At 34.7% G+C, this 14311-nt stretch overlaps 1 pseudogene; it reads left to right on the top strand.

Moving 5' to 3' along the window:
- Positions 1–6011: 6011 nt before the first annotated feature.
- Positions 6012–6130, top strand: LOC120622607 (uncharacterized; annotated as a pseudogene).
- The last annotated feature ends 8181 nt before the right edge of the window (positions 6131–14311 follow it).

The raw sequence follows: 14311 nt of genomic DNA on the forward strand, positions 1-14311 counted from the left end.
CAATTAAAATGACCATAAACATACATTTTTCAAGCTTTGAGAGTATTGATGAAGACACTAAAATTCCCCTTTTGTAGAAAAGCAGTGCAAACCAATTATGTTAAATTGGATATCATTTCTGAAGCTAATAGCCTCATCTTGAGAGAATACTAATATGTTCCACCTAGTGTGAGTTTATATTTTTTCTGTTGAGAATGCCAACCACTGTGAAAATTTCTGAGAACTTTAAGATATAATGTATGTTATGTTTCATAAGCCAGATTTTTTATTATGGCTATGATTTACAAAACAAAGGTACAGAACAAATTAGTAACAAAGTGATTTGGAAAATTTTCTACTTGTATTATGAAGAAGAAAATTTCTCTAAAATTTTACTACTCAAAACCACAGATGGAAAATTGTCAAAGATGATTTATTATAATTTAGAAATGGTTCAAAGTCAAGTGACATCTGCATTAATTGTCTGACTAAATCCACATTTTCCAAGATACTTGATGGTACACTCACTCTGCAGGATGCTCTTTCAAAAAGACAAATGCCCCCATCGTAAAATATACTATACTACCCCGGCTTGGTGATTCATTTGCATATTAGCAAATTAAAGAATCTGAAAAATCCTGCAAAAAAGGAAACCTACTTAACAGTGTTTTTCAGATATATTTGATGACAAAGTATTTTTATATAATATCTATTAACCTCTGAAGCCCAGAGAACACACATCAGAACACACTAATATTTAGGAGATGAAACCTGATTGTTAATTATTACTCATCTTGGATGAATTTGGGGTGGGCGTGTGGAGGAGAAATTCTTCATGGTATAATATAGACATGATATTATGTCTTTTCCAAAGTGGTCTTTGTATTATGTCAAATAAAAATATTTCTCATGTCCTTAATGAAAGCTTAGTGAGAAATTAGTAAACAGTTGAGTCAAAGAATGTGTCTACAGATCAAAAGTAACAAAGTATTTAACTATTATTCTATTATTCATTATCCTGAAAATCCATCTCACTAGTCATGAAAAGTATATACATATTTTTGCATTAACGACCAAGTACAAACATGAAAATTTAAAGTCTATTTTTAATTAATTAAATAGTTTGGATGAATCAGAAAAGGCAGTGGCCATTGAGATTGTAAAGTCTCTCTAAGAAATCCAGCTGAAATAGAATTGAAAAAAATAAGCATAAATAATTCTGGGTAAGTTGAGATCTTCAGGTAATAGTAAGACAATATACCAATATGTATAGCATATGAATTATAAAATAATGCAAATTTTGTGTTAACTGTTATATATTTTTATGAAATATTAATTTCTATATAAATACTTAAATGAGGAAAAATGCAACTTAATTCTTTGCCCATAAATGAGTTCACAAATGAGAAAACAATTTTTGATGAGCCACAGGTCCAAATAATTGTTTCTAAAAATATGATCACTGTAACTATGCATAGTCTTCCTAGGTATAACATTATTAACAGTTACAGTTTATTTTTTGCTTTAAAATACACTTAATTTTTTAGGGCAGTTTTAGGTTCCCAGAAAAATTGAGCAGAAAGTATAGAGTCCCCATTTACCTGCTGACCCTTCACATGTAAGTCTCCCCACAAGAATGACACATCTGTTAGAACTGATGGATAACATCACCACTCAAAACCTATAACTTCCATTAAGGTTCACTCAGTATATATTCGCTGGCTTTTGATAAAAGTGTAATGACATGAATCTACTGTTACAGTATCATACAGAATAGTTTCACTGCCCTAAAAATCCTCTGTGCTTTGTCTATTCATTTCTTCTTCCTCTCTAACCCCTGGCAACTGGTGATCTTTTTATTCTCTTCATAGTTCTACCTTTTTCAGAATGTCCTATAGTACGTAGGCTGCTAAGATTGCTTTCTTTCACTTAGTAATGTACATTTAAGATTCCTTCATGTCTTTTCATAGCTTTATAGCTCAATTTCTTTTAGTGATAAATAATAAACCATTGTCAAGATATACCATAGTTTATTCATTCATTTATCCATTAAAGGACATCTTGATTGTCTAACAGGTAAATTTTAACCATGCTATAACCCTAACAGGCAGAGGGGCAGAAAAAATGGATATGATTAGGTTACTAAGAGCCATCACAGAGATATCACATTAATGGCATAATACAAATAGTACATTTTTACAATGCAATTTTAATCCCCTAAAATTGTTACTGCTACAAGAAAATTTATTCTACTTCCCAACCTTGTTTCTGCCTTTTCTTGCTTCTTAGAGTGATGAGACTTTTGTAATTAAAGAGACACCAGAACGCTTTTTTAATAACTTAATGGAGTGATTAAGTAGTAGCCTTCATCTGATACTTCTAGCATTCTGAGATTTGATCAAAGTCAAATTAGTCTTTACTTATAGATTATAAATAATATGATGGAATGAAACAAAAAAAAACTTGAGTCCCTATCACCTAAATCATAATCTGTGCATGCTATTTTTAAAGTTGCTTAATGCAAAAAAATTTTAGACTTAATCTCTACTTGATAAATGACTGTTTATGTAGATGATAGTCATTAGAGTTGGAATACGCATATATTTTTATGGTTTTTCTTTCAGGCAAGTTTTTCACATGTCTGAAATCTAAGGTCTGACTAGATTTGAGCCTAATTTTGAGAAATATATTCCAAAGTACAAATAAAATATAAATATAAACTCCAAATTATTCTCATTGAAACTGAATCTGCTAGCAGAAGTAAACAAAAATATACTTCTGAAACATCACAACAAAAGTTTTTTTTTCCATTTTACCATTCTTTCCAAACAGCCAAGTCATGAAACATCATTGAGATAGTATCTTTTTCTAAGAAACTTTTCATTCTAATGAAATATGTTCAAAGATTCAGTGGAAGACTTCTTTTGATTTCCTTTCTATTTGTACCTCTGAAAACAAGAAATATTGAGAGTAAAGTTTAGGCAAGATAGATATTTGGGGGCCTACTTGCATAGTGAGATGATTTGGATAGAATATCTGAACCTATTTATTTGAAGGAAGCTCAGTGAAAATCAAAGAGTAATTTACTAAAGGAAATTAAAGTCCTCATATAACTTTCCCCTTTACATTCTTTCCCCTTGCCATTTCCTCCAGTGAGATGGAGAGGGAATAGAGCTACTTAGGGAAAAGTTTAATGTTTAATGGAAGATTATTTTTGGTGAGAGATTAACTATACTATATAATAATTATTCTTTTATGAATAAAAGGAAGAAAAGGAGACACATTAGCAATAGCCATCATCACTTTCTCATGTATCTGGCCCAATCATTTTCTCTTTTGATTAGCTTTGATGTTTCCTCTTATTTTTGCTCTCATTCTAAGTTTACAAAGTATCTGCTTTTATCTTTTATTTTATTGATAGTTTTATTCAGATTATGAGGTGATGAAATATTTTATTTTACTATAAATCTGTTTGTTCTGGGAGACATGCATAGTAGTTACCAGGTCTTGGATTACAACTCCAAGAAATTGGGAGAGAGGAGCATGATCACAGGAGTCTGGAAGGGAAATAAGATTGAGCTGCAGCTAGTGAAACAGAGGAGCTAGGTTAGGAGAGAGCAAAACTGAAATAAAGAGCAAGGCAGATAGCCAAATCTATATCATCAATCTGAAATGGCAAAGAATGGCAAGGAGTTTTCATCCTATATGCCAATACTTATCAATTGCTAGAACCTGCTTGGACTGTGGTGAAAAATGTGATGGCACAGCCAAGTTCAGGGTTATACAGTTCTGTGATTGATTAGCTATCACTCTCATGGACATGAGAAGAGTGAGCCATGACAAATATACCAAGTGTTCTTGATCTCTTACCTAAATAATGAAATAATATATTACAGAGACCAAGGAACATTCAGCTTTCTATGTAGGTGGGCTGTTCTGTGCCTAAATTAAGACCAGACTAAGCCTCTACTCGTTTGCATAGCATCCCACTGAAAAGCCATTGACACTAGTCTTTTTTTTTTTTCCATTAGCGCTTTCTTTAAACTATCACTTTGCATACTGGAAGTAATTTCTGATAGACAGTAGTTTCCCATGTACTAACAGGTTGATGAGGGATGCTAGGAATAAAAGCTCTAATTTCTGTGAAAGTAATTTTTCTGAACAGAGATACAGTGAGAAACAATGAGTAAAACTTACAACAGTAACTCCATTGTGTTACCCAAGGCCCAGTATCCAGTTGGTATATTTGCAGTCACTGATCACTAATAAAGGTATCCAGTTGGTATTTTTGCACCAAGTATCCAGTTGGTATATTTGCGGTCACTGATCACTAATAAAGGATCAGAATGTCAAAACCAAAATAACTGGGAGCTGAAGTCAGATATCTGATGTCTCGAAAGCATGTGGTATTATAAGGTCTTATTAAAAACAGAATGACAGAGTTTGATGGGCCAGCATAGAAGACAAAATATGCCATATTCAGCGGGGTGCCAATTAACACTAGGACAGTCTTACCAATATTCAAGCAGGGTAGTTTGGAGATTAAATCTAAATAAATGATATTCCAGGAACATGCAAAGGATGAAATGAAGGGCAGCAGCCTCTCCAGTTACCTGAAACTGTGACCAGGAACCAACTGTCATAGGTGATGGTGTCCTGTCACCAGAAATCTCTGAAGGTGATCTTCAGTGTTTTGAAAATGTTATAATGGACAACTGAAGTATTCTGATGCAAGCTTTTCCAAGTAGGCTCTTTTTTTACATGCCATCTTTTAGGAAGCCTCCTTAGCTCTTCCTGATCCACAGAATCACACAGTGGCTAAGGACTTGGGTCAAATACTAGTTCCAACAGGTAATACCTAGATGAACTTTTCATTGGTTATGTAACCTTTCTAAGCCTGAACCTCCTCATATGCAAAGAGAATAAATTCAACATAGCAACTCCACTATAAAGAGTAAACATGACAATATATGCAAAGTGACTAAGACAGTACCAGACATAGTAAGTGCTCACTTAAATATTGGATTTTAAAATGAATAAACAAAAATTGCCCTGAAGTGCTGTTTTCAGGTTCTATAATTACAAGCACTGATATACTTGATAAGCACATGAAGTTGTTTCTGTTGGCTTTAGCCTAGGCAGCAAGACCCTATGTTAGCTAAGCTTTTGGCTCACTGTAGTTATTCCAGATCAGATCACACTATCATGAGGTGTCCAACTTTTTTGTAGGTAGCATTGCAGAAATGAAATTGGCTATGGTGGTAATAGGTCCCTTTCCCACTGTGGTTTTCAAAGCCAGCTTCTAAGAAGTAGATATGAGTTTGAGGGCCACTAGGTTCCCATTTGAATAGGAAAACCCTAAATCATTGCCCCTAACTCTAGGAGTGGACTCGGGCAGATTGACTTGGAGTAAGTAAACAAGGACTTTGGCAACTAGAAAAGAACTGCTACCCACAGAAATTATAAACATTTCTCCCCCTTAAAGTGAATGGTTATTGGGAGGAATTGAGTTCGAGAAATTTACAATGACGTGCCATTAAATCATGATGGTGCTTCAGATCCCCAGAAGTCATACTCACCTTTTCATCACACACATTGCTCAGCATTTTTAGAAGGCCTCAAAAGGCTCTGAAAAGTGGTTCATCTCACTGTGTTTCACATCAGTGGGGCATGGAATGCAACCTAAAGCATTTCTAAAGTTTCTGGTAGAGCTCTACCTAAAGAAGAGAACATCCCAAGGGCAAATGCTACCACTTCATTCCTTGAGCTTTAGCCATAACTCAAGACAAGCAAAAAACCCAAAATCTGTAGAGGTCAAATTGCATCCAATTTCTCCTCTAAAACTAACAGAAATCTGAGGTCAAGGAGTTCTAGCATGGGGATTTTAGGAGCTACAGTACAAAAAGCTGATTTAGGTAAATGATCAGCAAAATTAAAAATCCCAGGTCTAACATCCAAATAAGTCACCAGTCCAAAGAGGCTAGGCAGAGAGCAAGAATTCACATGTGATTTAATGGGTAGAAATTAGGAGAGTCTATGGCCATGCTATCCTGAACAAGCCCGATCCCATCTGACCTCTGAAGCTAAGCAAAGTCGGGCCTGGTTAGTACTTGGATGGGGGACCACCTAGGAAGACAAGGTACTGTTGGCATAAAAAATTAAAAAATAAGGGATTGTAAACTGACAAGGTCCTTGTAATCTGTGAGGTCAACCAAGGGTTGCTTCACCAAAAAAGAAAATAATAGAAAAAAGAAATTAGGAGAGAACACAGGTTCCAAGTCATGATAAAGACGAAAGTCTTTAAAAAGGTTGGGTGACATGAATGGCACATTTCACAAATCATGAAACTCAGTAAGAGTTTCAATCCCAGTGTGGCATAAAATAGCCAGAAAATATGCCTTTAATGTTAAGTGGTTGAGAATTTAGAAATGAGATGTTTTATACAACTATGTGAGAAATCTCTTCCAATAAAGGAGTTCAGTCTTTACCTATATCCATGCTGACTTTATTTCACACTAATAAAGTTCGTGTGAAGAGCAAAACAAGTCTCCCACTTCTGCCAAATGTTTCCCTTTTCCAGAAAGCCCCTGTGTCTCTTTATTATGCATGACAAATTTGAATTGCAGCAAATAATTTCCACTAGCAATACATTATAAAAAATACAACTAGCAATAAACCAACTGTTGCAAAATGTCACAAGATGTGTGAGAAAACCACATGGTTGGGGACTCGACACCACATTATCATTCTTGATGATGAACCAATTCATTTTTGTCACTGTAGGATACCAGGCAAGCTTGTTCCATGTGATTCCTATCAATTTATAATAAGAAACACAGTCATAGTACTCTGTCAAAGGAAGGGAGTGTAGTAGATACAATGTCAACTTAGATGGGATCAGTGCTAATGACAAGTGCTGACTCAGCACACAAGAGACTGCTCTACAATTAATTTCAGAAAAATGAGACAGAACTACTCAAAATCTATTATTAGGCCATTAAACTATAATTCGTTATGATGGACAAAGCTGCATCAGAATTGTTCTACTACTGGATTGACTTAAATAACAAAATCAGGCAGATGCAGATTTCCCTATTTCTGTAGTGGAAGGGTAACTTAAAGTCTCACAGTATTCTTCATAGCTAACACTGAGCTCTGAGAGAATGTTTTCTGTTGAAGGTTAAGAAAAAGATAAAATATTAGAAGCATTCAAAAACATTTTATCTTTGAAACATCAGTCTACAGAATAAAGTTTTTGAATTCCTGAAATATCTTTCAGCAGGAAAATGGACCAGAATTTGAAATACATATTAACATGCTTTAATGTACGATCCAGTACCACCAGGGGAACTGTGCCTAATAAAAACCAGTAGGTATTTTTTAAGAAATTGTATATGAAAGGATTTTTTTTCATAATTAGAAGTAGATTTTCATATTCAAAGACACTCAGAATGTGCACAGTGGGCAGGCAATTTCTGACATAGAAGCTTCCAAATTAGGGGATTTAAATGATCAGCTGTTTGACCATCCATTCCACTGATACCTGAAGTCCATTTAATAGCAAAAGACAAGCAGGCTGGGGAAACACTGCAAGGAACAGAGCAACAAAGAAATAAATGTGCTATAAACACATATTTCTCTAACCTTACTTTGAGAAACGTTCAAAACACTTGATTTTAAAATGCAGATCTAATTTGGTAGGTCTAAGATTCTACATTTCTAATATGCTCTAATACAACTTAGGTGATATTGATGCTGCTAGTCTGGAGAACACTTCTTCAGTAGTAGTTACAAAGCAATAAAAAATCATCATCATACAGAGGAGCTTGCTTTTTTAGATTTATGTAAAGTCCTTCTTAATATGAGTTGTCCTACATCAATGGTCTTTAACTGGCTGCATGTTAGGATCACCCAAGGAGCTTTCAAAACTCCAGCTGCTTAGGTCACACCCTAAATCAATTCAGCCCTAATCTTGAGGGGTAGTTCCTAGCATTGGTGGTTTTGAAGGTCCCCAGGCAATCCAATTTGTAGTCAAGAGTAAGAACCATTTGCCTAGATTGACTTTTAATGGCTTAACAAACAGAATGTAAGCCCAGCTCTCTGTAGCTTTAGCTCAGTAACCAAGTACTTGAACAGATGTCATGATTGCTAAAAAACATCAGCACAGGAAAATCAAGCAAAATCCTTAGCTGTTTTGATGATTTTTCACTGGGGTTCTTTAGGCAACTTTGAGGTGACATATCAAAATAAGGTCCATAAATGCCCTCTCCTGTTTTCTCTCAGTTGGATGCACATTTTGCTGGCCCTATTTCACTAACGTGTTCAGAAAAAAACAAACAAACAAAAAAAAAAACACAGCTTTCTGAACACAAACTGCCATGAATTGACACATACACATTGTAACTGATAATTCTTAGAATCCCAGCTTCAGCTTTAAATCAAATATGGAAACAGCTTCAATCTTCCCATTATTACAGAAAAGCAACACTTTATGTAACATCCATATCTGCAAAGGAAAAATGCTAATAGCAGCCCCAGCAAAGGAAAACAAGATTAAAGTATAATTATAATATTTATCAATACTTGATCTACAAACAATATAGTACTATGGAAAGAAATTTTAGTTAGGCTGAAATTCTCCACACCACTAAACATTATCACAATAAAAATCCATTATGAATGTGAAACATTTTATATACTCATGCATGTTTCTCTATTAATGTGCATGATAATTAAAAAACACAGATTTTGTCCAGCGGTGTCTACAACACAAATTTTTAAATGTTTCCATAGCAATGATGAGTCGAAATTTCTTCTTTCAAACTTTCTCCTAGTATTGATATACCAAAAGAAATTCTCCCATATCCCAAATACTTAATCTCTTATTTCTTTCAAATTAAAATTTCATTCATTTTTTTATTTCTTAATTCAGTATCCCTTTATTCAACTGACTGATGAAATGCTCATTGTATTAGGACTCTGCTACACTCTAGACATAAAGTATTGAACAAAACCAGACATAGTCCCTGCCTTGTTAGAATTTACAACATAGAGAGACAGAGTGACATCCTTAAAAAAATTACAATATCAAACAAAATTATAAAACTGTAGCTGTGACAAATGATTTATAAAAAGGCGAGGAACAATGTGATATGATACTCTAAAATAGAGAATTTGACCAATTCAGGAAGGTGTGGCAAGACCGTCCTGAAGAACACTTAAGCTGCAATCTAAAGGATGGTCAGTCAATCCCTGGTGTGATTACAGTTGGACAGAGTTAGTTTTGAGTTAGTTTGACTCTATGCTAAAACATCCTTGACATTATATATTTTCAAAGGTTTTACAATCTTCTTTTGGAGAAAGTTTTCAAGAAAGTAAATCAATCACTCTATTATGGTGACCAATTATTCTTGTTTGCCTGAAACTCCTGGTTTTACCCCTGGAAGTTGATAACCTGGGAAACCCCATCATTCCTGCAGAAACCAGGGCAATTGGTCTCTCTACATAGGCCTCTTAGAATTCCAACTGGGCAGCAGCTTACACTGAGACCCTTGTGAGTAGAAATTGTATTTTAGTCATACTTTTAGTTGTATTCCCCCACACAGGTGCAAATAATTAGAACTCAAGCAATACTATCATATTAAATTATGGAATGGTATCTTATCTATAGTTCATGCCTAAAATCTAAGTCCACATTAAACAGGGCTCTCCGACTATGAGAATCATATCCATATGTGTAAAAGTGTTTAACAGCATGATTTCTACTTCAAAACAACCTGCTTGGAAGAGCATTCACTTACAGACAACAATTAACAGCTTTGATAGAGATGATATGAGATGAAGATTAAAGCAGCATTGCTTGTTTTCCCTTTTAAAAACAAACAAACAAAACACAATATTTGGGTTTAGAGAGAAGCTGCAGGCCTATTTGGGATACAGGCCTGTGAGCCATCTCAGGCCTGTGGCCCAAGAGTGAGGGTAACCAACAATTACTGGAAGCAGCAGCCCAGGGAAACACCCATGTAAAGCAGAAAAATCCAGGACTCCCCATACAAAGTCAAGATGATCGGAAAGTTAGGAGAGATTAAAAGAGAACAGGTTCTTAATAGTGTGTTTGCCTGGGTATGGGGGAGGGAGGAGGCAGAGGTGCCTAGAACAGATTCTGCGTGCAAAGATCTGTGAAGGTTCATGATACTATTTCCATGGATTTAAGATTGAGTGAACCAAAAGGTGCTTAAGGGAGACAGCCTCAGAATGAATAGTTATTCTTTTAAGTATACCAAAATATTTTTGTTTGTTTGTTTCTTTGTCAGGGTAATTCTAGTTTTAATTTTTCATGGTAGCATCTGGAAAACTATCTCAGTTTAAACTGTGAATGTAGTTGCCAAGTGTTTTCATCATTGCATATGATTCTAACTAATTGACACACAAACACAGTGGTACTTATAAACTGTTTTGAGTACAGTACCCTAGAATAGGTACTTGCCTAGAATAACTTTTCTATAAAACTTTCCAGGCACAGGTTCTCACATAAAGCAAGAAACAGTGCATCAAAAAAGGTAGCGTGTTGATTCCTAAATTTGTGGTAGCACTCCACTGACAGTTTTCTAATAGATCTGTGAGCTTCTCATGATGGGCAAACTGGTATTTTAAAGCAGTCAATCAAATCAAATATTAGCCAATAGCTTGCTAGGGCATGGAGAAGTCATCATAAAGGTCAGTAACTCTTTTACTTTGCTGGGAGGGAGGAGCACTTTTGTAGGCATTTTGGTTATTTTATGGTAAAGAAAAATTTTATTCAGAATGGACATTCAAGACAACTAGATTAATAATTCTGCATAATAATGTGAGAGCCTGACTTCATTGTGATCACCCTTGTATCATTGTAGGAATTATTATGAGGTTGAATGGAGGTGAAAGCATTTCCTTGTTTCTTTGAGAAAAGCAGGGAATGAAGAGTCTGGGTTTGGGTAAAAGAAAGATCCATGGGAGCTTCTGACAAATGAATAGGGCGCCCAGCCCTGAGCTAAGGAGAATGAGAAAGAAGGCCACTGCTAACTGAAAAGCATAGCCTATGCCTAATGAGAGCATTATATTGGCAAAAGTATACTAAGTTAATCATTTTTTAAATATTCCAAGTTTAAGATTTGCCTCTAAGTAACAGGAGCATCCCAAACAGAAGCATGGCCCATGACTAAGTGAAATAGAACCCTACTTGAAATTCGTTTTTCTGTGAGTTCTATAATTCTTCACCTTAAGCAATACTCTCAATATATAGTTTTTACTTTTTGTTAAATTGTGATATGTGCATATCTTATAGGTGTGCAACTAAATGAATTCTCACAAATGAAACATACCTGTGTAGCAAACTCTCAGATCAGGAAACAAAACTTTACCTTGACATCACTGCCCTTCTCATAAGCCACCATCCTAATTTGACTTTGTATATCTTTGTTAAATATCACTTTTTGGTCTTAACTATATTTTTGGGTTTTGGGTCTGGGGCTCATGCCTCCATTGAGATGAGGTCCAGGGACAACTGCTTGTTTCCAGAGGATGGTGAGAGGACAACACCTGAGGTGTAGCAGTGGGGCTTGGATACATAGTATAGATCACAGGTCAGTAAACTTGTCCTATAAAAGGCCAGATAGTAAACATTTTTGGCTTGGTGAGCCATAATGTCTTTGTTGAAACTCTAAATGAATGTTAGTGACTGCATTCCAATAAAACTTTATTAAATTCAGGCACTGGGTTATACTTTGTTGACCCTGAGTATAGAGCAAGCAAAATCTGCAGAATATGGGATGGTATATGAAGAACATTAAAAATACTTCAGGAGAGGAATCTTGTAAAATCCTGGACTTCACTCTAAATAAAAAGCAGTTAACTCATATATTTGTTATCTGGGCTCCTCAAGGCGGGAGAAGTTGAGCCTTATAACTTATATTTGCTTATTTCTCTCTTTGGTCTAGTTTCTAACTTTCAAAATAATGAAGTAGTCAGCAGTGAGTTTGGAAATGTCTAGAAGCAAGTCTATTTCTGTTATATTTAGCAACAGTGCTCAAGGATAGCACTCTGAATTCACACTATTTTCTAAATCTCAAATCCATTAAAAGCAAAGCTTTGCTTTGATAAAATGTTTTATGAACAATAAAATTTGTATAAATCTTGAAGGTTTCTATATTTAACAGTTTAACCATTAACTTAAAGTTCATTCGATTATGAATTGGGAAGAGAGATACAGTTACACATAAAGGCATATTTCTTCCACTTTTTAAAACCACTGGTCATTTTAATATGCTTTCATTCAATTCTGTTTCCAGAAAGCTAATCTTGTTTTGGGACATGATGAAACGGTTTGCATCATCTTTCACTCAATGTGTTATATCCTGTATGGTCTTGGCAGAGTGTGTTTTAATGTCTATGACAGAAATACCAGTTATGAGAGAGAATAGTGGAATTTCTACAAATGTTCTGCTTAATAATAATCAAATAATAGTTGATTATTATTATTCATTCAGAAAACTATGAAAACATATAGGAATATCTGAAAATTAATGTGATTTGACAAAAACCAAACAACTGTTGGACGTCACCTGATATTTATAAGTATCTACTGAATAAATTTTTGTGATTTTATCTTTTACAACTGGGAAAGTACCCATATTATTTTCTTTGTCCACAGAATAAATATCAAGCGTTTTGTTTTGTTTTTGTCATAGCATTAAAAATCGTAAGGTGACCCCACCAACATATACGCCATCATTAACTCTTCATTTTCTCTTTTCTTGTATCCAAAATATACTATTCTATATATTCTCCTCACTAATCCTACTGCTAATCCAAAAAAAATGTCATTTCTCAATTGGATTATTGCAGTAGCCTCCTATCAGTCATCTTGCTTCCACTATTACCCCCATTAGAGTCTGTGTCTCACACAGCAGCTATAGATACCTTTAAAATGCAGACTAGGTGTTCTAGGTGTTGTTCTTCATCAGTTTAAATCCTTCTCACAGCCTGCATTCCCTCCTTTCTTTCATCTACATGTTCATATTTATTTGATATATATATTTAATTGTCTTTTCTACCAACTAGAATAAGTTCAATAGGAGTAAGGAAAGTTGGAATGGAGGGAAGGAAAGAGGAGAGGCAGTAGAAAAATTGCCTTGAATTATTAGGTATAAACACGCTCCTCTCCGTATTTTACAATTTGTTCTTACAATGCAGTCTGTACTCCTTATTACCCTATAAAAGAAATGAGTCTTCTCACACCTTCAAAGGACATGTATTTGAATAGGTAATAATAGAATTCTAAGTAGAATGTGCTATAATTGACACATTTATTTTTTTCTTGGGTATACTTTCTAAGGACAAGTAAATACTCACCCTACCCTCCCTCCCTGACACATATAAACACAAATCTTTCCGCAAGTAAACTTCTGCCTCCATCTTTAAGTCCACTGGTATTTTTAGACTATGTAGAGACTCTAAAATTTCTCTTGCACAATCCAAAATTGTGATCCATTGTCATCTTATATAGAACACTTAGATTAACACCATTCTATAATTACTATTATTTTAGAACAAATAAATTCATCGCGGTTGTCTTAGTTGACTCAAGCTGCTATAATGAAAAATATCAATGACTGGGCTTAAACACATATTTGTTTCTCACAGTTCTGGAAGCCGAGAAATCCAAGATCAAAGTATCAAGGCTGATTTGATTCCTGGTGAGAGCTCTCTTCCTGGCTATGTCCTCAAGCATGGCAGAGATAGAGAGGTAGTAAACTCTCTAATCTACTTATAAGGGCACTAATCCAATTATGAGCTCCACCCTTATGATCTAATTGCTTCCTAAAGTTCCCATCACCAAAAATGATCACATTGGGGATTAGGATTTCAACATATGAATTTGGTGGGGGACACAACATGCAGTCCATAACAGGAGTACACTGAAGATTTCTGGTAATAAATAAAGTTGAAGTATTTACTCAAACATTTCAAAAAAATTTATAAACACACACACATATATAATGTCCTACTCACTGCATTAAGTTAAAAAAAATGCAAAATAATGCAGGATTATATTTAATATTTAAAACTTTAACTTTGACTCAAATTAGAGTAAGCAAATTTGTGTATATAGTAGTCCTCCCTTATCCACAGGAGATACGTTCTAAGACCCCCAGTGAATGCCTGAAAGTGTAGATAGTACCAAATCAAATATATTTTTATATATGTGTGTGTGTGTGTTTTCCTATGCATACATACCTATGATAAAGTAATGTATAAATTAGGCACAGTAAGAGACTAACAATAATTAATAATAAAC

This window comes from Pteropus medius, unplaced genomic scaffold, assembly GCF_902729225.1.
Source record: "Pteropus medius unplaced genomic scaffold, Ma_sr-lr_union100, whole genome shotgun sequence".
Classification (NCBI taxonomy): Eukaryota; Metazoa; Chordata; class Mammalia; order Chiroptera; family Pteropodidae; genus Pteropus; species Pteropus medius.